The sequence below is a fragment of the Alligator mississippiensis genome, chromosome 1, assembly GCF_030867095.1.
Source record: "Alligator mississippiensis isolate rAllMis1 chromosome 1, rAllMis1, whole genome shotgun sequence".
Classification (NCBI taxonomy): Eukaryota; Metazoa; Chordata; order Crocodylia; family Alligatoridae; genus Alligator; species Alligator mississippiensis.
Window position 1 is genome coordinate 39,633,610 of NC_081824.1, and position 24,213 is coordinate 39,657,822.

Below are 24,213 nucleotides of genomic sequence, written 5' to 3' on the forward strand. Positions count from 1 at the left end.
TTGAATCACATGGTTATCTCCTTTTTTAATTAATGAGGTCCACTGATCTGACCCACCCTGGAGATAAAATGGATCATCCATAGTAGAGAATAAAATAGACATCCAATTGTTTATTTCCCCTTAGTATAAATTATTACACCCTGCAGTTGGAAAAAATGTTCTGTTTTTCCTCAAAATGTATCCAGCACAATCTGCAGTTTAAGAAAGTAGATACAGCTTTTCCTGGATGTGGAAATGATCACAACTAGAAGGAACTTCAGTTTTCAATGTATTCCTCCTAGTGCTAGTGACAGGCAGGTCTGGTTCTACCCCTAAGCTGCAGGCAGTCTGAAGTACCCGTTGTAATGGATCCCTGGACTTTAGTATGCAAAGAAAGGTCATCTTTTATGTAATCACAGATAAATTTACCGTTTGCATACCTTGGTAAAACATAGGCTTGCTTGGTACTCAGTAGAGGGGACAGCCTGGGCCTCATGATCACAAGAGACTCATCCCAGCCAAAAGGGAAAGATGTCAACTTGCCAGCAAATTCGTCAGCAGTCCCTCGGAGTTGAGGATGATGTCCATCAGGCTTGATGAGTCCTCAGGTGACTGAGGAGCCCAATTCTGGATACACACGTTCTTTGGCAATAGGGGCATGTTGCTGCACAGTTAGTAGTTCAGCTAGCACAAAGGAAGAGGGATAGGTGTCAATTGGTTCAGTATGCTTTAAGTTTTTTTGTGCCCCATTCTTTGAATCTTTAGGAAAAAAAATACCCATCTAGTTAGTGCAGGCTTATGATTATTTTTCTTTCTTTTATAAATTAGTTTCAAAGATGCAATTCATAGTACAGTGTGTGCCCTTTGAGATGTATATCAATATTTGTAATCCCTATGAGCAGGAGATAATATAACCTTATAAGAATACTGCCAGCTTTATTGAAACAGCTTCATTAGACTTGTCTTTATAACATGTACATTACATTTCCTCCCTTTTCTCACCTTATATAAGAAAGGAGATGCTATTACATTCGGAAGTAATCATACCTAAAGTTACGTGAAATATGAAATATACCATACTTGTAATTTAACTGTCACCAAATTAGTGGAGGTTCTGTCTGCAAAAGGACTTCAGGTTGGGACACTAATTTTTAGAGTACATGGTGGCGTGCACTCTAAATTTATAACTATGTATGAAACACTGAAGTCAAATGACTGAATGTGTGAAACTATTTATACTATGCCTAATATATGATATGGCAAATCTACTAATCACTAGAATGATCCAATTTACCCTGTGTTCAGAAGTATCATCAGAGGCCATTCTTATTTGTTTTCTTGTTGTATATTTTTGCAAATCCATTCAGGCATTCAACTCTCACCTAAGGTCTACTAAGACAATCTGAACCTGGGCCAATATTATTAGACTGATCAAAACAGTACTGCATACAATTAAGCACAGGAGTAATTTTGCTATTTTTAAGGTTGCGTACTTAAAAGTTGCATAAGTGTTTGTAGAATCCTGAACTTAAATCTGTAAAATTACCTTAATTTTAATCACATGCACATGGAACAACAGGACTGCTGCTAATCTATTTGTTACCTTTTAAATGGGTATTATTTTTTTGCTGTTGTTGACAACTTGTTCCTGTTTAACTACAACAAACATTTAAGTGTAAGAAAAATGTACAGTAATCATCATGTATTTGATATTTGATATTGCAATGAGAATTGATTAGTAAAACACACCAGGACTTGAAATATACAGAGTATAAACCTAAATGGAATACCTTCTTTACTTTAAAAATGTATTGCCGGTCATTTTCTAAAATCCTTAGATCTTCATTCTGTACTATGAAAACACAGACTAAGTTTTATTTAAAAGATATTTTAATGTTCAGCAACATTGTATGTAGATGTTATGCCATGTATTTATCCCTTCTTCTTTCTTTATGTGTCTCTTTCCAATTTCTGTGCATTATTTATTTTCTTCTAATGCACTGCAAATAATTTCTAGTACCTATTTAAGACATTACTGGGGAAAGAAAAATGACGAAACACCAAATGTTTTGGAAGTTTGATCTGAAAATGCATCTAACAGTTCCGAGTCTGTTCCTATGGTGAAACATTTCATTATGGTAAAACATTTCATCATGTGCTCTAATCCTAGCCAAGTTATTTTTCTGAAATGAAGACTGTTTCCTATGTGTTTTAGTTAACATTCTTGCCTCTCATAATTAAAGATGTACTGAATTTATTGCCAAAGTGATTAAAGACTAATGTTATGCTAATTATGCTGAAAATATTTCTAACTGGATCTTTACTTACATTGCTGCAAAAGCTCTAATTTGTATTAATTGCATAATAGCACAGCATTTCACCTCAGATTTTCACATTTAGGACCAGATCCAAAAAAACTTTGGGGGGTATTTTCTTCACCTAAGTCTGAAGTTGGGCACCAAAGAGCCCCCTAGAAGAGCCATCTAATCCTGAAGGTGCCTAAAACTTCCTAGGCACTACTGTCTTTAACCCCTAAATTCTCTTGGCACAGTTAACTTAACACGTAAGTTCTCTCCACAGTTTTGCTTTTGTATGTGCTCCTCACTGCTTGGCCAGAACACCTAGCATCTAGGTCCTGCTTAAGGCTTATTGGAACCCAGACAACAGCCAAAGCAGCATCTAAATCCTCCAAGGGGCTCCAGTCCTCCATTAGGAATGGTCTGAACTTAATAGCTGCTTTGTCTTAAGCCCATTTTTTATCTCATAACCTTGGTTAAATGCCTTTGTTGAGAGCAATTTCAGGCCTGGATCATGAAACCCTAGGCTAAGTAGGTCATAGATTCATAGAATAGATTCACAGAAGTAGGGTTGCAAGGGACCTTGTAGATCATCAAGTCTGACCCCCTGCCCTGGGCAGGAGAGAAAACCGGGATCAAATGACCCCAGCTAGGTAGACATCAAGCCTCCTCTTAAAGACCCCCAGGGTAGGAGCCATCACCACTTTCCTTGGAAGTTGGCTCCAGATCCTAGCCACCCTGACTGTGTCAGGTCAGCAGATGTCCTCTATCTGACCCACCCTCTGCAAAATGATGCGAGCTACCTGAAAAGGCTCTGAAATAGAGTGCCATGTGTACACCCATGTGCTGGGTGCAGAGCCTGAGTGCATCCATAGATGCTTCTCAAGCAAATCCCGGGACGTCATTCTCCCCCTGTACTCGGCCTTAGTGAGGCCGCAGCTGGAGTACTGCGTCCAGTTTTGGGCTCCACAATTCAAAAAGGATGTGGAGAAGCTTGAGAGAGTCCAGAGAAGAGCCACGCGCATGATCAGGGGTCAGGGAAGCAGACCCTACGATGACAGGCTGAGAGCCCTGGGGCTCTTTAGCCTGGAAAAGCGCAGGCTCAGGGGTGATCTGATGGCCACCTACAAGTTTATCAGGGGTGATCACCAGTATCCGGGGGAACGTTTGTTCACCAGAGCGCCCCAAGGGATGATGAGGACGAATGGTCACAAACTACTACAAGATCGTTTCAGGCTGGACATAAGGAAGAATTTCTTTACTGTCCGAGCCCCCAAGGTCTGGAACAGCCTGCCGCCGGAGGTTGTTCAAGCGCCTTCATTGAACACCTTCAAGATGAAACTGGATGCTTATCTTGCTGGGATCCTATGACCCCAGCTGACTTCCTGCCCTTTGGGCGGGGGGCTGGACTCGATGATCTTCCGAGGTCCCTTCCAGCCCTAATGTCTATGAAATCTATGAAATCTATGGATTGGCTCCCCAGATTTCTTTCCCTCCAGTTTTGTTAATAAACCGTTCTATTCATGTCAGTTTACATCCTGTGTGAGTGTTCTAATTAATCCTAGTGCATTAATTGCTGGGTTAACTAGGCGGTGATCAGATACACCCTGACTAACCTGTTAAATGACCCAGGGTCAAAAACCACCCCTCGTTGGCCCGGACTCGCTGACAGCCACTGATTGGGTGCTTAATTCATCCTAATTAAATCCAGGGTCAACACCCTCAACCTGAGGGTTTAAATCACATCTCTATCTCTCAGGAGAGTTACATAAGTAGTAGACCACTTCCACCTGCAAAAGATATTAAAGATCAAGTGGCAGGACAAGATTCGGGACACTGAGGTGCTCGGAAGATCAGCTCTCCCCATTATTCACACTCTACTGAAATTGGCAGAGCTAAAATGGGCTGCCCACCTTTCAAGAAGCCTGACACTTGCCTGCTGAAGAAAATTTTCTACGGTGAACTGGCAAATGGAGTAGGCTCTCGCAGCACACCAAAGCGGTACAAGGACACCCTAAAGGTGTCTCTAAAAAGTTTTGGCAATGACCTGGAGAAAATCACTTGTGACCATCCATCCTGGAGGCCATCAATCCAGAACAGAGCAATGACCTTTGAACAGCAATGTGTGGCAGAAGCAATGAAGAAACATGTGGCCAGGAAAGCGAAAACCTCTCATACCCAGTCCTCATCGCTTCCCTGCCCCTGCTGCAGCAGATTGTTCAAAGCTAAGATTGGGCTTATAAATAACCTACATACCCACACAACCTAGCTTCCACCCCTCTCCTTTTCTCTTTCCTGCTTCTCTTTTATCCTATTTCCTTTTTTTTTCCTTTTCTCTTTTCTCCCTCCCTGTTTCTTTCCCATTTTTTTCTGTCTTCTTCACCCCCCTCCCCCCGCTGGATGTGGTCATCTTTGTCCACAAAGGACAAACATTATACTAGATAAAAGGCAGTGTTGGGTATTGTCCATCTCTCCTGTTGAAGTTATTCCATAGTGGAGAAAGGAAAGAGGGATTCATGTCTGACCATCCTGTTTGCCTTCTATGAAAAGATGACGGACTCTGTGGATGCAGGAAGAGCAGTGGGTATGATATACCTTGACTTTAGCAAGGATTTCGATGCAGTTTCTCACAACATTCTTGCAAACCAGTTAAGGAAGTATGGCTGGGATGAATGCACTGTAAGATGGGTAGAAAAGTTGCTGGACTGTTGGCCTCAAAGAATAGTAATCAATGCCTAGATGATAGGTGGCAGCTGGTATCAAGTGGAGTGTGCCAAGGGTCAGTCCTGAGGCACCTAAGCATTTTTTTCAATATCTTCATCAAGGACCAGAAAGATAGGTTAGACTGCACCCTCACCAATTTTCCAGATGACCCAAAGCTGGGAGGAGTAGTAGGTATGCTGGAGGGTAAGGCTAGGATTCAGAGAGACCTAGACAAATTGGAGGATTGAGTCCAAAGGAAATCTCATGAAGTTCAATAAGGAAAAGAGCAAAGTCCTGCACTTAGGACAGAGCAATCCCGTGCACCAGTACAGGCTGGAGTCTGAATGGTTAAGCAGCAAGTCTGCAGAAAAGGACTTGGGGGTTACAATGGACAATAAGATGAATATGAGCCAACAGTGTGCCCTTGTTGCAAAGAAGGCTGATGGCATGGTGGTCTGCATAAGTAGGAATGTTGCCAGCAGATAGGGGGAAGTGATTCTCCCCCTCTGTTTGGCGCTAGTGAGACCACATCAGGCTGAGGGAACTGAGCTTATTTAGTCTGGGGAAGAGAAGACTGAGAGGGGATTTAATAGCAGCCTTCAACTACTTGAAAGTGTTTACAAAGAGGATGAAGCTAAACTGTTCTCAGTGGTGGCAGATGACAGAACAAGAAGCAATGGTCTCAAGTTGCAGCAAGGGAGGTTTAGGTTGGATATTAGGAAAAAAAATCTCAGAAGAATGGTAGTGAAGGACCAGAACAGTTGATCCAGAAAGACTGTGGAAACTCTACCCTTGGAAATTAAGACCAACGCAATAAAGCCTTGGCTGGGATGATATAGTTGGGGATGGCCCTACTTTGAGCATGAGGTTGAACTAAATGACCTCCTGAGGTCCCTTCCACCCCTAATTTTCTATGATTCTATGAATGAACACCATGAGCTGTAAGCAAAGTGCTCACAGAGGCACCTAAGCACAGAGGCAACATAAATAACTCATGTAGGCAAAACAAAATGTAGACAGATGTAGTTTGCAGAAAAACAAGATAGACTAGAGAAACAAAACAAATCCAAGGATTGCTCAGTAGGTAAAAAGCAAGTTTAGAAGAAACAGACTGATGGTGATAGACTGATAAGGAACAAACCACTGTGAAAGGTAATTGGTGAGGGACTATATCATGAGACAGGTAAAGGGGTATAAAAGCCTAAGGAAAAAAGTTAAGTTTGGGGAGCTGTCACCAAATTAGAGGAAAGGGTAAAAGGTGGATAGGTCCTCCTCCTCTGGCTATGTCTTAAACTGAGTAAGCCTTGCCTCACTTCTTAAATACATAGTTTTAGGAATCTGTATTTAGGAAGAGATACCAGGCTCTGATTAACAAGCAGAAGGAATTTGCATGCAGCTATGATCCAGGTGTTTAAACTCTAGAGAGGGGTGGGAGTTCAGACACACCCCTTTGCTAGACATTGCTCATTTGCTTGTTTTAAGCAGCTCTCAGCTCAACATTATTATTATTATTATTATTATTATTATTATTATTATTATTATTATTATTATTGGAGTCTAGGACCCTTCCTCTGGGCTTTGTATACCCCTCTAGTATTAAGCACCTAAAAGCTAAGTGTTTTTAGACAACTGAGTCTTGGATCTAGCTTGTAAGATTCTGGTTCATGGATCTTTCTAGAATCCACTTTTGAGGGCAAAATCTGTTGTAGTCTGTAGTTGTGACTATCAACAGAAAATCTCTTATATAATGAAGTTGGTATCAAATTCAAGGAAGCATGGAATACCCTCAGGCAGTTCACTTATTGCTCTCCTATAAATATTGCAAATAAAATCCAAGTAGCTTTTTCACTTCTTCCCTAAAATGTATTCCAGAAAAAATAAGTCTTGTTTTTCTTCTTTCATAAAAGATTCCCCTAATATAGGCTTTGGACAGGAAAAGAAAAATATTAATTGAAAGTTTAGATTATATCCTGCTAGAAATTTTTTCATATTACTCTGTTTTGAAGAAGAGAGGAGATGAAAACTCATATCTTTACAGAAGTTTAGTGATATCAGAGTGACAATATAAAATATATACACATGCTACCAAAGACAGGCCACTGAAAATGCTTCAGAAAAGATTATATGGAGAGTACTGCTCATGCTATACATTTCTGATTTAGTTAGTCTATGAGGCACAAATCTACCCTGTCTTGAGTCTTGTTTATGTTACCGATCTATACTATATGCTAAAACATTGCTATTCATAGAATTATACAGAAATAGGCCTGAAAGGGACCTCCAGAGGTCATCTAGTCCAACCCCCTGCCAGAGGTAGGATCATTCCTATCCAAATCATCCTATACTATCTATAATCTAATCTCTATGTAAGGCTACCATCAACCCTGACACAACACAGATGTAACACCCTAATCTGCCACAGGTAAAGCAGAGGAACCATGGCAGCCAATGTCCTGCTTCTATAAAAGGTTGACAATATATGCTCAAGAGATTCTAGGTAGAAGGCCATGCCCCCCCCCCAGAGAGAAAGGCAAAACCACCCAGAGCCTGTATTAATCTGACTATGAGGTAAAATTCCCCAAATATGGTGACTGGTCAGATCCTGAATATGGGGGTATGACTAGCTAGGAACCTCTAATTTTGTCCCAGCAGGAGCATTGGCCCACCCCAGTCAAAATCCCCAGCCTTGGCTGTAGCCAACACCCAATGCCTCTGAAGAATGCTTGAAAACACCCTGACATTTGCAGCAGAAAGTGGAGGGGGAGGACACTTTCTGCCCAGAATAATGGTAAATACCCATAATAGAATGCAAGCATAGCTAAATTTAGATAATCCCTGACCAGTGGCTGTCCAATGTCTTCTTGAACACCTTTAATGATGGAGAGTCCACAACTTCCCTATGGATCTATTCCACTGCCTCACGATTCTAACCATGAAGAAGCTTTTCCTGATATCCAATCTAAACTTACTTTGCTGCAACTTCAAGCCATTGGCCCATATCCTCCTCTCAGCAGCCAAAAAGAAAAGGCACTTTCCCTCCTCTTTATGGTAGCCCTTCAACTATTTGAAGACTAGTATCATGTCCCCTCTTAAGCGTTTTTTTTCCATAAGCTTAACATTCGCAGAAGTTTAGAGCTAGAAAGAGCCTCATGAGATCATCAGGTCCAGCCCCTCTGTTCGTGGCAGGAAAGACTGCTGGAGTCAAATAACCCCAGCAAGGTATGCAACCAGTCTCCTTTTGAAGATCTCCAGGGTAGGTGCCTGCACCACCCCCCGCTGGGAGTCTACTCCAGAGTCTGGTCACACAAATCGTGAAGAAGTTTCTCCTTATATCCAATGCCCCTGCAGCCTCTCCTCATTTCACTTACTTTCCAAGCCCTTTATTATCTTTGGTGCCTGCCTCTGGACCCTCTCCAACTTCTCCTTGTCCTTTTTAAAATGTGGAGCCCAGAACTGCACACAGAACTCCAGATGAGGCCTAGCCAGTGCCAAGTGAAGAGGCACTCTCACCTCCTGTCTTGTAACTAATGCTTCTACTGATGCATCTCAAAACCACATTCACTTTTTGTGCAGCTGCATCATGCTTCAGACTCATAATGAGTCTGTGATCTACAAAGACCCCCCAAGTCCTTTTCCATAGTGCTGCCATCCAGCCAGGTGCCACCCACTTTATTGTTGTGTTTCCGATTATTCTTCCCAAGGAGTTGCACCTTGCATTTGTCCACATTGAACTGCATCTTGTCAACTCTAGCCCAACTTTCCAATCTGTCAAGACCCTTCTGAATTGCACTTGCATCCTCTATGTTCATAGTCCTTCCCAGTTTTGTGTTGTCTGCAAGTGTGCTTAACAAGCTTTCTATGCCAGCATCCAAATCATTAATAAACATGTTCAACAGCACCAGGCCCTGGACAGCCTCCTTTGGGATTCAACTCAAAATCTCCTTCCATTCTGACATTAGCCTTTGCTTTCAGCTATTGAGCCAGTTATCTCATAGTAGTTATATCCAGCCATCATTTCTCCAGTTTATTTTTAAGAAAGTTGTGCTGGACTTTACCAAAAGCCTTTCTGAAATCCAGATGTACTATATCCCAGGATTCTCTTCATCCACCCAAATAGTTACTGTGTCAAAGAAGGAGATCAAGTTTGTTTGACAGAATTTGTTTTTCATGAATCCAACTGGATGCGTGTGATCCGACTTTCCTTTTCCCCATGCTTGCAAACAGCCTTCCTTCGGATATGCTCCAGTAACTTCCAGACGACATGAAGCTCACCAGTCTGTAGTTCCCCATGTCCTCTTTTTTTGCCTTTTTTAAAAAGGGGAACTACATTGGCTTCATGAAGATTATTGCCAAGGGCTCTGAGATCTCCTCTGCCAGTACCTTCAATACCCTGGGATGAAGTTCATCTAGCCCTTCTGAGTTTAATTAATTCAGACCTATCAAAAGATCTATGACTGTCTCTTTTGTTATCTCATCCCTCATCTTACCCACTTCCTTACCCAGATAATCCTTATTAGGTGTCTGGTTACAAAATATTTTTTTGTACAAAATATTTTTTTGTGAAGACTGAGGTAAAGTAGCTGTTGAGTAGCTCCACTTTCTTTGCATCTTTTGTTAGGAGTTCCTCCTCGCTTAGTAGACCCACAACTTTCTTTGTCCTTTTTCTGGACAACATACTTAAAGAAACTGTTCTTGTTGTTCTTAACTTCCTTTGCCAAGTGCAGCTCTTTTCCTTCCTGATTTTGTCCCTGCAGGTTCTTGCTATTTCCTGGTATGTTTCCTTGGTGACCTGCCCAGTCTTCCATTTCCTATATGCATTCCTTTTTCTGTTGAGACATTTTAGAAGCTCCTTGTGCAAACACTTTGGTCTCTTGCCATTCTTGTCCTTCCACTGTGTTGGGACAGTTTCTTGTTGGGCTTCCAATCCTGTGTACTCTAGAAGCTCCCACCCCCTCTAGGGTGTCTCTATTCTTCAGTCTATCTTCCAATGGCACCATGCTTATAAACTCCTTAAGTCTGATGAAATCCACCTTTTTTGGCTGTATTGTTTTTCCAGCAGATTTCCAGAAAATTGAACTCTCCCATCAGCACCATCCCATAGCTTTTGGATAGATTTGTCACCTGCTTGAAGAGTGCCTCATCAAAATGATCATCATCTGATTTGGTATCCTATAATAAATCCCAACCATTATATCAGTGCTGCAGCTTTCAACTTTATCCGAATGCCTTTTGCTCTGCTGTCTTCTTCCTTCTAAACCAGGGAACAGGTGTATATATTTCTTACACAAGTCAACACCTCCACCTTTTCTCCCAACCCTGTCCTTCAGAAACAGAGTGTAACCCTGTTACACTTTTCCTGCCGACAGGGAAAAGCCCCAGTTAGGCTCGGGAGCAGCGAGAGATGCGCAGGTGAAAGCCCGCTGCGCCCCTGCTCCACCGAAGCCCCCCAGAAACCCTCCAGCAGCCGTGGAGCCCCCCGCCGACCCCCAGCACAGCTGGAGGTAAGCGGGGCCCATGGAGAGAGGGGGCTAACCCCTTAGTGAGTGGGAGGAGGTGGCTGAGTGGAGCCGGGCTGGGTCAAGCCCCGCCCAGGCCCCTACTTGGCCCAGCCCTCCAGGGAGAGAGAGAGGTGGGGGGGCATACTCACCTGTCCCCCTCCAGTAGGGCAGGGTCCCCCAAATCCCGGGCAGGGCCCCCTTTTTGCTCAAAGAGCAGCTTCCTCGATGGCAGGCCCACTGCGCATATGTGCAGTTTAAAAGGGCCCGCCGACAGGGAAAAGCCCCAGTTAGGCTTGGGAGTGGAGAGGGACATGCAGGTGAAAGCCCTCGCCCCCGCTCCCCCAAAGCCCCCCAGAAACCCTCCAGCAGCTGCGGAGCCCCCTGCCGACCCCCAGCACAGCCGGAGGTAAGCAAGGCCCATGGAGAGAGGGGGCTAACCCCTTAGTGAGTGGGAGGAGGCAGCTGAGTGGAGCCGGGCCGGGTCAAGCCCCGCCCAGGCCCCTACTTCGCCCAGCCCCCCAGGCAGTCACGCGACCAGGCTTCTCTGCCGGTGTGTGAGTTAGCGTGGAGTTCTCATGGGAGGGACCAGGACCCTGCCTGCGCTCCCCCCAGGGTAGACAGTCCCAGCCGTAGCCTGCCTCCCAGAGGCATGCCAAGGATGGGCATGCGCCGCACCCCGAGGGTCCTCTCGGGCTCCGTGGCCCCCCCCCAGCACCTCATAGCCAGCCACCCAGATGGAGCCCTTGGTTCCAGCCTCCATGCAGATGGAGCCCCTGGCTCTCGGCTGCGGGGGCTGCCTGTCCCTTTTTCAGGCTCTGGGGCCTGGGAGCATGGTGACCTCCCCTTGTGGGGTCTGCTCCCTTTTGCGGTCTCTGGCACGCCAGCTGGAGGAGCTCCAGGCCACAGTCCAGAGACTGTGTGCCATCAGGGACTGTGAGCAGGAGATAGACTCCTACTGCTGGGCCCTTCTCACCCAGGAGGAGGAGGGTAGACCACAGTCTCCCTCCAGGTCAAAGGAGGACTCCGGGACCTCCTGCTCTGTCCAGCCAGGGGCATGGACCAAGGTGGTCAAGGGCCCTAAGGCCTACTGCACCAAGGCCCCTGCCCCGCAGAGCTGAGCAACAGGTACACACCTCTTGCCGCTCCAGCAGAGCCTGCTGAGTTGCCGGCTCCCACAGGCAACATGGGCCCAACTGCAGCTCCCGCCCCTGCTCTCCCCAAGACAAAACGTAAGGTGTTTGTTGTGGGAGACTCCCTCCTGAGGGGGACTGAGGGGGCAATCTGCCACCCCGACCCCTTAGCCTGGGAAGTCTGCCGCTTCCCGGGGGCCCGCATCCGGGACATTGCGGAGAGGATCCCAAAGCTCCTCCAACCCACAGACCACTATCCCATGCTCCTTATTCATGTGGGCACCAATGACACGGCTCAGAGTGCTCCCAGCTGGGTCATGAGGCGCTACACGGATTTGGGAGTGGGGCTAAAAGGTCTGGGGGCACAGGTGGTGTTCTTGTCAATCCTCCCAGTCTCAGGCTATGGGCTGAGGAAGGAGAGGAGGATCCACGTGGTCAACCAAAGACTGCAGCGCTAGTGTCGTCGGGAAGGCTTTGGCTTTCATGACCACAGCCCACTCTTTGGCGAGAGAGGCAGTGAGCTGCTGGGAAGAGATGGCCTCCATCTCTCTCCCCTAGGGAGGAGGCTCTTCTCAGCCAGACTGGATGACCTGCTCCACCAGGCTTTAAACTAAGCCTGCTGGGGGACGGGGGGACTACTGCCACTGCTGGGCTGCTGAGCAATCCTTGCAAAGCCAGCAGTTCAAGGCACTTAAGGGAGCCCACCCCTGCCCCAGCCCTGGTAAAATCTGTGGGCAAGGAAGGAGCCCCCCAGGGGACACTTGCCTGCCTGTACACAAATGCCAGGAGCTTGGGGAAGAAGCAGGAGGAACTCATCCTCCTGCTCAATGCAAATAATTATGATATCATAGGGATAATGGAGACCTGGTGGGACTCCACCCATGACTGGACCACGGGTATAGATGGCTATACCCTGTACAGGAAGGATCGTGTAGATAAAAGGGGGGGGGGGGGTTGTAGCTCTCTATGTTAAGGAAAACTACACGTCCCTGCAAGCCGATATTGGCGACCAGGGTGGACGACTGGAGATCCTCTGGGTTAAAATCCGTGGAGAACACGGCACAGGGGACACAATGGTGGGAGTCTACTACAGACCTCCCACCCAAAGTCCTGAGCTTGATCGTGAGTTTGCCCGGGAACTGGCTGAGGCAGCATGCTCCAGGACCATGGTTGTCATGGGTGACTTCAATTACCCGGACATCTCGTGGGAGGATCGCTCAGCAAAATCTGAGTGGTTGCAAAGCTTCCTCTTGTGCATGGATGACCTCTACCTGGGCCAATGAGGCGCAAAGCGCTGCTCGACCTGGTACTGGCTACTGGGGATGACCTAGTCGGCGACCTAGTGATCGATGGAAAGCTGGGTGACAGCGACCACGAGCTGATCACCTTCACCATCCGCCGAAAAGCTGGCAAGTCAGTCAGCAACACGGAAGTCCTTGACTTCAGGAAAGCCGACTTTGACGAGCTCAGGAGGCTTGTCAGTGAGGCCCTAAAGGACCATGACCACAGGGAGAGGGGAGTTCAAGAAGAGTGGTTGCTCCTCAAGGGAGCGATCCTCAATGCACAAACTAATTCTATTCCATCTCGGAGAAAAGGCAGCAAGAGGGCACAGCAGCCCCCCTGGCTCTCCAGGGACCTAGCCGACCTCCTGAGGCTGAAAAGAAAGGCCTACAAAGGATGAAGGATGGGAGTCACCTCCAAGGAGGATTATTAGGCACTGGTCCGGTCCTGTAGGGAGCATACCAGGAAAGCCAAGGCTGCAACTGAACTCCAACTAGCTTTGAGCATCAAGGACAACAAAAAGTCCTTTTTCAGATATGTGGGGAGCCGGAGGAAAAGCAGGGGCAACATTGGACCCCTGCTGAACCAGATGGGGCAACTGACAACTGACACCCAGGAAAAAGCCAGCCTATTAAATAGGTACTTTGTGTCGGTCTTTCATCAGTCCCATGGGACGCCCATGCCCGCTACGGGACAGGGAAGTCCAGGTGAGGGTGATCCCCTGCCCTCCATTAATGCTGACTTCATGAAGAAACATCTTGAAAAGCTGGATAACTTCAAGTCAGCCGGCCCTGACAATCTTCACCCCAGGGTACTCAAGGAGCTGGCGAGCATCATAGCCCAGCCTCTAGCACGGATCTTTGAAAACTCTTGGTGCTCTGGTGTAGTGCCTGAAGACTGGAAGAAGGCCAATGTGGTGCCTATCTTCAAGAAAGGGAGAAAAGTGGATCCAGCTAACTATAGGCCCATTAGCCTGACTTCTATCCCGGGGAAGATCTTAGAAAAGTTTATTAAAGAGGCCATCCTTAATGGACTATCCAACTCCAACATCTTAAGGGATAGCCAGAACAGATTTGTTGAGGGTAGGTCTTGCTTGACCAATCTCATTTCCTTCTATGACCAGGTGACCTATCGCCTGGACAAGGGAGAAGAGATTGATGTCATATATCTTGACTTCAAAAAAGCCTTCGATCTGGTTTCCCATGATCACCTCTTGGAGAAACTGTCCAATTGTTGCCTTGGGTCCTCCACGATCTGCTGGCTGGAAAATTGGCTCCGTGGTCAGACCCAGAGGGCAGTAATTGATGGAAGTCACTCATCATGGTGTCCTGTAACCAGTGGGGTCCCCCAAGGCTCTGTTCTTGGGCCCATACTGTTCAACATCTTCATTAATGATGTGGACACTGGAGTCAGAAGTGGACTGGCCAAGTTCGCCGATGACACCAAACTTTGGGGCAAAGCATCCACACCAGAAGACAGGCAGGTGATCCAGGCTGACCTGGACAGGCTCAGCAAGTGGGCGGATGAGAATCTGATGGTGTTCAATGCTGATAAATGCAAGGTTCTCCACCTTGGGAAGAAAAACCCGCAGCATCCTTATAGGCTCAGCAGTGCTATGTTGGCTAGCACTAAGGAAGAAAGAGACTTGGGGGTCATCATTGACCACAAGATGAACATGAGCCTGCAATGCGATGCTGCGGCTAGTAAAGCGACCAAAACGCTGGCTTGCATCCATAGATGCTTCTCAAGCAAATCCCGGGACGTCCTTCTCCCCTTGTACTCGGCCTTGGTGAGGCTGCAGCTGGAGTACTGCGTCCAGTTTTGGGCTCCACAATTCAAAAAGGATGTGGAGAAGCTTGAGAGAGTCCAGAGAAGAGCCATGCGCATGATCAGAGGTCAGGGAAGCAGACTCTACGATGACAGGCTGAGAGCCCTGGGGCTCTTTAGCCTGGAAAAGCGCAGGCTTAGGGGTGATCTGATGGCCACCTTTAATTTTATCAGGGGTGACCACCAGTATCTGGGGGAACGTTTGTTCACCAGAGTGCCCCAAGGGATGATGACTAGGTCAAATGGTCATAAACTACTACAAGACCGTTTCAGGCTGGACATAAGGAAGAATTTCTTTACTGTCCGAGCCCCCAAGCCTGGAACAGCCTGCCACCGGAGGTGGTTCAAGCGCCTACATTGAACACCTTCAAGATGAAACTGGATGCTTATCTTGCTGGGATCCCATGACCCCAGCTGACTTCCTGCCCTTTGGGCGGGGGGCTGGACTCGATGATCTTCCGAGGTCCCTTCCAGCCCTAATGTCTATGAAATCTATGAAACCCTCAGTGTTGACATTCTAGTCATAAGAGCTGTCCCACCATGTCTCTGTGATACCAAGCAGATCATAGTTATCTTCATAGGTGGCAGCTTCTAGCTCATCTTGTTTATTCCTCATATTTCTCACAGTTGTAAACATTGTATTGGACGTATTTGGTATTTTGACCTACCTCATTTTTGCTTCAGTTTTTGCAGACCTGTAGTTTTCTGGACCTTTCCTAGAGTTAAATTGCTTCTTCAAGTCCTTTCCCCTCTGGACTGTGTGCTCTGTTGGTGGAGGATTTTGATCACCTTCCCCCATGGAACCTAGTACATTGGCCAGATGATGCCTAAAGATCCTCGTTCCTGTTCTTGTCAGATGGATCCTATCTCTTGATAGCAGTCCTCCTCCCAAGAACATCTGCCAGTTGTTGAGGAAGCTGAAGCCTTCACATCAACATTACCATCTCATCCACGCATTCACTTCCAAGATAAAATGGTCTCTGCCTGGACCTTTTCCTTCCTTGAGAAGAATTAATGAGAACACCACTTGTACTCCATGATGCTTAATCCTCTTGCCAAGAGGCTTATAGTCACCTCTACTCAGTGTCATTCTTGGCAGCATCATTGGTGCCTTCATGCTCGACACATTCCTTGCCTGCCTATTCACTATTCTCTCTGGGGTGGATCTGGGGTGGGTTCATTGGTGCAGTTGCACCCCCATTTGATTCTTGCTCTATCGAAATTTTAAAACTAATAGCCTGGGTGAGGCAGTTGCATTTCTATTCAGGCAGGAGTGAATCTATTGACTTCTTAGTTTGATTCCTGCTTCCTGCTTCCCGGATTCTGGCTAATCTCTCTGCACTCCACAGGTGTTAATGACCTTCTCTCTTTTTCAATGGTGCTGATGTTCCACCAATCAAGCCATTCTTTCTTCTGCAGTTTCATTGTCTGTTAGTCATTCTTGGTAATGTCTGTCTTCTATTTATAGCACTGCAGACTGTTTTTAGCTATAGTTAAAAACTTTAACTCAGGTGTGGTAATATTAACTCAGGTGTAGAAATGATTGACAGATAAGTATTAGAGGCATTATCAAGATACTCAAGGACTATTTGTTTTACAAATCCAAATAAGAGGCATACATTTAACTATAATGACTGCGGGACCAAACAATCTTTTTACTATTTTTGCCTAGTTTGCTGTGCTTTTTAAAACTTAATATATAATCTAGCAAACCAGTGCACCTTCCAATAGTTATATTTGTTTTTGCTTTGCTCTTAACTGAATATATTATTAGCCTCCTAGTATATTATTAAACATCTATTTTCTCTTTAATTGGAGAAAAATGTGTTACATTATATTTGATGATGTACCACACTATCTCCAAAATCCTAGATCCACCCATGATCCATCCATTTGGTAGGAGGAGAAAATAAAGCTTTTGCACAAGCTATCTCACATCTTCATACAGGTAATTGTCACAGGGGAGTAAGGAACCCAGCATGAACTGTTCAACAGGGCTTTACCCTTTCTTGGAGTAAAAGAGGACCCAGGTTGTATGATTTAATGAGTGCATTACATACCTTTGTACAAAGATGTCACCCATCCTGAGAAAAGCTAAGCACTTATTCTTGTTCTTATAACTTTAATCTTATATGTGCATCTTTAATTAAAAATATATATCACATTCCTTACTTTCATATTGAGTACGATAGTCTTTTTAAATTAAAGCTGTACCAAGCAATTAAAAGATGCAGTTAGTTTATAATTTCTAACAGCTTATTCCATAAAAATTGATTAGGATTACAATGTTTAATGGCTTTTCATTTGATTCAATTTTGTATGCTGTTATTGAGGAACTGCTTTAACATTAATTTCATTGTATAGAAACATCTTGATTACAGTGGTGTCATAAATACTTTATTTATATTCAGAGTTTCCAGTTTCGTTTTTCTGGCAAAATCAACTTAACTGTAAAATAAAACCAGACTCCCTGAATGTTACACTTAACCCAGGGTTACCATTGTTTTGCCATATAAACACTCTTGGTATCTCAGCTAACACCTTAAAACCATTTACAGCTTATTGTGTTTCCACCTTTTACAAACTCTGGGACATAAGGTTTTCTAGGTGTTTTCAAAAAGTAACAAGGTAACAGTTAAGAACTACATAGTTCATGGATTTTCTCCGGAGCCATTCAGACATACATCTAACTACTATTTTCACCCCTCCCACTGAGTCATTATTCTGTGCTGAGTCTGTCTGGAACATCATACAAGGGAGCAAACTGGGTAACAGTCCTACTACTGCCAATATGGATGAGGAACAGAGTAAACATTTAGAAAAGGAATAATGTAAAGCTAAAGTAGACTACCTATTTCCTTCTATCTTCTTGTAGTGAAATTTAATTTTTGCAATGTATTGGTAATGGTTCTTGTTAATTATAAAGTGTTCTTTGCATTCAGTTAAAGATGTTCACATCTTTTGTAAAGCTTCCTATTCATGTAATTTGATCAGTCAACTGATGATTGTGTATATTAAAAGGTTATAGTTCTGTTTCTATTTGCCTGTCAAGCATTGCCTGTTATTCCAGTAATCTTGTACTCCTGACCTTTTAAAGAAGCTATTACTGTAGCATAATTATAACCAATGTATTATTACTTTTCATATATAGTAGTCTAATTGAGAAGTACGTGTAGCAGCTAAGAGCTGCAGCTGATAAGGATCTTGTAAGAAAGTAAAAATTCCTCATTAACCTCATAGAAGAAAGTGAAAAAGCATGTAATTTAGTCCTATTGTTCTATTTTCTTGGTACATATCCATCTGTATTTCTAGACTGATAATTTTCTTAGGTATTGTAAATAAGTTCTGTACTAGGTACATAACCAGTATTTTATGATGTCCTATTTTATTATGCTCATCTGCCTATTTAATTCTTCCTTGTAAGGACATTTGGTTGGTGATGCACAAAACACAGTGCCCTTGAGATTTACATTTGGCAGAGCCCCCACATTTGGGGTATCCAGTTCAGGCTGTCCAAATCTCTAAGGTCCATCACAAGACTGCCACAATTTCCCCACTCAGATGTCTCCCATCAAAAGACATTATTTTAGCTGCTCTTCTAAAGAGTTCTTCTAGGGAGCTATTCTTCTCATCAGACAGGTAGTCGCCTATGCAATGAATTGCTGGTCATCCTCAGGGGATAGCCCCTTTCAGATAAGCTTATCAGCAGTCACATGCAAAAAAGAAACAGCCCAGTGATTTTGTAAGCCTATTTACTGTGAGACACTATGATTCATTAGCAATATTATTGGGTAAAATGCAGGCCTTATTGATGTCAAAGCCAACACACATGATAAAGGGCTTGGAAAGTAAGTCATATGAGGAGAGGCTAAAGGAGTTAGGCATGTTCAGCTTGTGGAAAGGCATTTAAGAGGGGTCATGATAGGAGTCTTCAAAATATTTGAAGGGCTGCCATAAAGAAGTGGGAAAGCGTCATTTTTGTCTTGCTGCAGAGAGGACGTGGACCATTGGGTTGAAGTTGCAGCAATATACGTTTAGATGAGCTATCAGGAAAACTTTCTTCACTGTTAGAATGATGAGGCAATGGAATAGACTGCCTAGGGCAGTTGTGGACTCTCCATTACTGGGGATGTTCAAGAAGACACTAGATAGCCACTGGTCAGGCGTGATCGAGGCATAGCTATATCCATATTCTACTATGGGTATTCCCCATGCTTCTGAGCTTTGCTGGTTGCCCCCTCCCTCCCTTTCTGTTGCATACATCAGGATGTTTTTAAGCCTTCCTTAGAGGCATTGGGTGTTGGCTACAGCCAAAGCTGGGGGTTTTGACTGTAGTGTGCCAGTGCTCCTGCTGGGACCAAACCTGGAGGTTCCTGGATGGAGTGACTCGCCCACTCACTCAGCATCTGACCAATCACCACATTTGGGGTCAGGAAGGTAATTTACCTCATGGTAAAATTAGTATGGACTGGGGGAAAAAGCAGTGGTTGCCTTCCTCTATAGTGTGGGATATGGCCCTCTACATGGAATCTCTTGCATTTATATTGACAACTTTTTGTAGAAGCAGGACATTGGCTGTTGTGGTTCCCCTACTTTATCTGTGGCAGGTTAGGGTGTTATGTCTGTGTTGTGGCAGGGTTGACAGTAGTGTTATATAGAATTTAGATTATGGATTATATAGGATGATTGGAACGGGGTGAGACTACCTCACGCAGGGGTTGGACTAGATGACCTCTAGAGGTCCCTTCCAGCCCTATTTCTCTATGATTCTACAATTACAATTAGCTTTTGCAGGAATCAAGACTGGGTAGAAGTGTTTATGTGCACAGTAGAAGTTATGTTCAAACTATACTTGCTTTTCTTTGGCAGATCTTGTGTGGCACTGGCAATATTTTACAAACACAGACATTTTAAAGGCTGTTGTACTGAGATGTGACAAATGCTGTGGACAAATGGAATATCTGTAAAGACTAGTCTACATGTTTCAGATGTTATATGTACCTGGGAGCTTCTGGCTCAGTGAATAAGTTTCCTGTAGAAGCTAGAGTCATTAAGAAGGTAATTAATACAAATCACTAATGCAGATAGTAAGTCTCTGGAAGTCTCACCTCTGAGATGATGGCTGTGAGGGGAAATGCCATATAGTGATCTGTTCTGGTGCAAGAGGCCTGGAAAAACAAAGACAGCTAACAGTGTAAAGAGACAAGTCTGGTCTAGGTTTAAACACACAAACAGGAACAACGAACTGACAAACAGGCAATGTGGACCTGCCAGAAGCCTATGTGGAACATACCTAGGTGAACCCTAGTACAGTTAGCCTCTGTATGTGCTGTATATTGTGCCTTTTTTTCTGTAAAGCCTTCAGCTGAAAGAAATGCTTGCTAATCAATGGTTAACTGTGATTGTCCCCTTCAAGACACAGGCTGACTGCAGATACTGACCTAAATTCTGACCTCTTGGCACAATTATACAGAACAACACAGGTCCTGCAGCCTAAACTACTGATCCAAAGGAAGAAGAACATGAGCATCCCACTTCCTGGGAGAATGCTATATAAAGTGCGGAGACAGTACTGCCACTACCATTTCTTTCTCCGGTCACTTTTTAAAAGGAAAGAGCGAGCATGATTCTCTTGCACAATGGTTAGGGCACTCACCTGGGAGAGGAGGGTCCTGGGTTCAAGCTGCTGATGTATTTTATCCAATGACTGTTGAATAGAAAATGTGTAAATCACTGTGGATAATCCAGAACCTGAATACAGCTCGCCCAGGTGAGTGCCCTAATCACTGAACTAAAGATTACACTTACATTCTCACTTTGTATGGCCCCAGGAATTTTGCATTCTGCTGTAAAGTAGCAGTTTCAAAAGGAGGGATTTCAAAAGGCATAGCTTAAAGCTTGTTGGTTAGGGTATGCTACTGAACAGTATTGTAAGGTTAAACCTATCAGGCCCATTTACTATAGTTTGTGAGCAAGTACTCTGACCACTAAGTATTGTAACCACTTTCTCTTCCAGCCAGTGAAATTGTGTTAAACTCTATACTGCTGTTTTATGTTAGGTGTGCTCGAAGTATGCCTACCAGATCAGGCCCCTCAGGAGACACAGGTTCACAAACCACTGCAAAGAATGAGAGATGTCTGAACAAAACCTAGAAAACTGGAAAACTGTCTTCTTTTTGAAGACATCCAGAATCCATACATAGCAGAATGCACATGCGTAATTACACACACACACACACACACACACATACAGAGTCATGGACAATAAAAAACATCCAACGCATAAACGTAGTGAATACAATTCTTAAATGGTTAAACAGGCCTTTGCAAAAGGCATCGTTTGGACCCAAGGATTTTCCATATGATGATCAGAGAGCCATGGGGGTTCAATTTGCAGTAGTATTGGGAGTTTTCTATCAAGAATCATAGCTGTCCTCTTTCAGGGGCTTTAGGTCATCTCTGTGTCTACATTTGTGTTTTTTCTTAAATGATTGCATAAGTGCCTTATTATTATTATTATTATTAGTTGGAATTAGATTTTCATATAATTTTCAAAAACAACAAAAAAGGAATAAATGTTAACAATAGGCACTAACCCCCACTAAGAAAACCAGGTTATTAACATTTTTTAGCCATAATCTATATCTCATAATTGAGATACGATTGAGATTGAGGACTTGTCTTTTAACCACTTCATACATATAACTAGAGCTGAATGAAATATTTTGATTGAAGCATCTTTTTCATCTTCTAATTTCAGTGGCGTATGTTGGATAATATCAGCAGTAGTTTGTTTTTGTGATTGCTACCTGTAGAACTTGGCAGAAAGCAAGGCAGTGTGACACCTTATAGATGTAGCCTAGGTAACTTGGGTATATACTCCCCTTCTCCAACTGAAGGGGATTGTTAGCTGGCAGGTGTGCTGTGGGGTGGGAACTGCAGACCGCTCAGTTTCCCTCCATCCCTATAGAACCAGGTCAGGACAGTCAGGGGACTTAACTATATACAAATGTATTTACATTAACTTATCACAAGGGAAAGAAACATGGATATAAACATATGTACAATGTATTTATATATTTATAAGATCTCTAAACCAGTAACATAAACAATACCCTCTGGGTAAATGACATAAAACCTTATACCAGTGCTCCCAATACAAGTAAGTCACAGGTAAGTATCTGATCTGAAACAGATAAACCCCAAAGATAAACTGAAACCCGAGGGGAAACCCCAATGCCCTTGGGTTTTTCCCAAGCCCTACAAAGAAGCTGGTAACTTTAGGGGGGCCCTCTCAGTGGGACCTCCCCTTTCAGGAACCCTTAACTAACGGGGGGGGGGGGGACTCCCTCCCCTGTGGGAATCCTCTTTTCCCTGCAACTCACCGCTCCCAGGCCTGGAGGGTGGCCCTTGTCCTCTGTGCCAAGCTGCTCTCTCACCTGCAGTGGACTTCATGGGGGTCGCTGTCCCCTGGAACAGGGCACCCCTATGCAGGGCTTCTGGGGCCTCCGACTTGGCTCTGTCTGCTGGCTTAGTAGCCCGATCACCGTCCGGCTCCCTGGACTCAACCTTTTGCTATGGTTCGGAGGCCTGGGCTGCCTTGTGCAGCACCAGGCCCAGTTCACTCCCAGACCCTCCATGCAGCACCTCCTGCACTGAGCTCCCAGCCTCATTTCGGGGGTTGAGGACCTGAGCCGCCCAAGTGCTCCAAAGGTCCTACTCCATGCACCGTCCTGTGTACTGTGTTTCTGGCCGAAAGCAGAGGTTGCAGACCCGACCCATCTCATGCAGCTCCCAGGGTCTGGATGCCGTGTGCCGTGCTGCACACCGAGAGCCTAGCTGCTGGAGCCATCCACCATTCCCCACTGATGGAAGTCTTCAGGAGCGCTTCTGGTCTACTGCTTTGCCCTGCTGAGCAGCTCTCCTCAGCTCTTCTAAGCCCTGCTCTTCTCTCTTCTCTGTCCCACATATGTTCCCCCCATGCTGGGCACGCAGTTCCTTTTATATGCTCCAGGGCTCTGCCCTTGAAGTCTTCCAGACCTGAGTGTTGCAGTCTTCAATCAGGTCCAACTCCTCTCCCCCTCCCCTCAAGAAAGGGGTGTGACTGAACTCCACCAATCCAAACAGCAAGATTTCAAGCCTGGGACTCAACCCAAGCTCCAAAAGGCAAGCCTGCTACATAGACTACCTTGTTTAGACAGGCATGATGTTTCATAGACTGCAGCCTTCTTTGTCAGATGCTATGAATAGACTTGCAGAGTGCAGAGGTTCTAAATAGAAAGGAATAAAAGCATTTGAATACAAAGAATAGTGAAAGGTGAGAAGAGAAAGGTGCATGGTTGAAAGAATTAAGCTCTTTCTATAAAAATTGGTTCAGATGCATCTGTATTTTTATCTGAGTTAAAATAATGTTCCAAGTGTTCTGTTTTTCATGTCTACTAAACTGGATAAACAGGTGCCATGAAGAAGGAGTTTATAGGTATTATCATTCTAAAAAAGTCCTCAAGTTTTCCAGCTATACCACAAGTCCTTTGAAATTATTACATCTCTAAGTGAATTAATGTTATTATCTATTCTGTATACATGGTTTAAATTTCAAAATCCAAAAGGCCAAAACCCGCTTTTTAGCCATTCTTTTTTAAATATTATTGATTACCAATTGTAAAACTCAGATTCAGAACAGATACTTCTCTTCTGATACAGTCAGAAATAACATGAACAATGCCTCATTTCTTTCTATTTGATAATTTACATTTAAATGTACACATTTAAGTTTCAGGGAAGTATCTGATATGTCACCTTCCTCATTTACAACCTATAATATTACTGCAAAGTTAAATAAAATCAGTATTTGATTTAAGTCTGAATTGCCAAGGCTGCTCTTAATGGATCCGTTTTTTTACAAGTTTTTGGAATCTGTATAAATAGTAGGGCTGTGCAAAGCTTCGGATCATGATTCAGATTCAGAGATGATTTCGATGATTCAGGGGCTGAATCTATGAATCCAGATCAAATCATGGGAAGCTTTAGGCTTTCTGAATCAGTTCAGAAGCTCTGAATCAATTTGGAAAAGATTTGGAGATTCAGCCATAGGGCATAATGGGGAATCAATGAGATATCTATAACTTTGTTATATTTTGGCTGATCCAGATGAAACTTACATGGATGGTGACCTCTGCTGATTGCATGTTTGCATGCCAAGTTTCAAGGAGATAGGTGTAGGGGTTTCTGGGAAATTGCACCCCACATTTCTGAAAGCAAAACTCATGTCACATGTGTGTGTTAAGCCACAGTGGGATGAAAACTGCAGATATGGTCACTCTTGCTTAGGCCACAAAGCTTGCCAAGCTGCAAGGAGATAGGTACAGGGGTTTGGGGGAAACTGCACTCTAAATTCTTGAAAGCAAAACTCATGTCATGAGTATGTGTTATGCCACAGCAGGATACAAACTGCAGGGATGGTAGCCCCTAGTGAGGCCCCAAAGTTTGCTAAGTTTC

General features: G+C 44.4%; 1 long non-coding RNA gene across 1 annotated transcript; it reads right to left on the reverse strand.

Annotated features, from left to right (window-relative positions):
• On the reverse strand, window positions 1–22,670 carry LOC132251194 (uncharacterized). Its single transcript, XR_009463088.1, has 3 exons — window positions 22,155–22,670; window positions 19,824–19,883; window positions 1–663 (listed from the first exon to the last, which is right to left on the reverse strand). It is a non-coding gene; the product is annotated as an uncharacterized LOC132251194 (long non-coding RNA).
• Window positions 22,671–24,213: the final 1,543 nt, after the last annotated feature.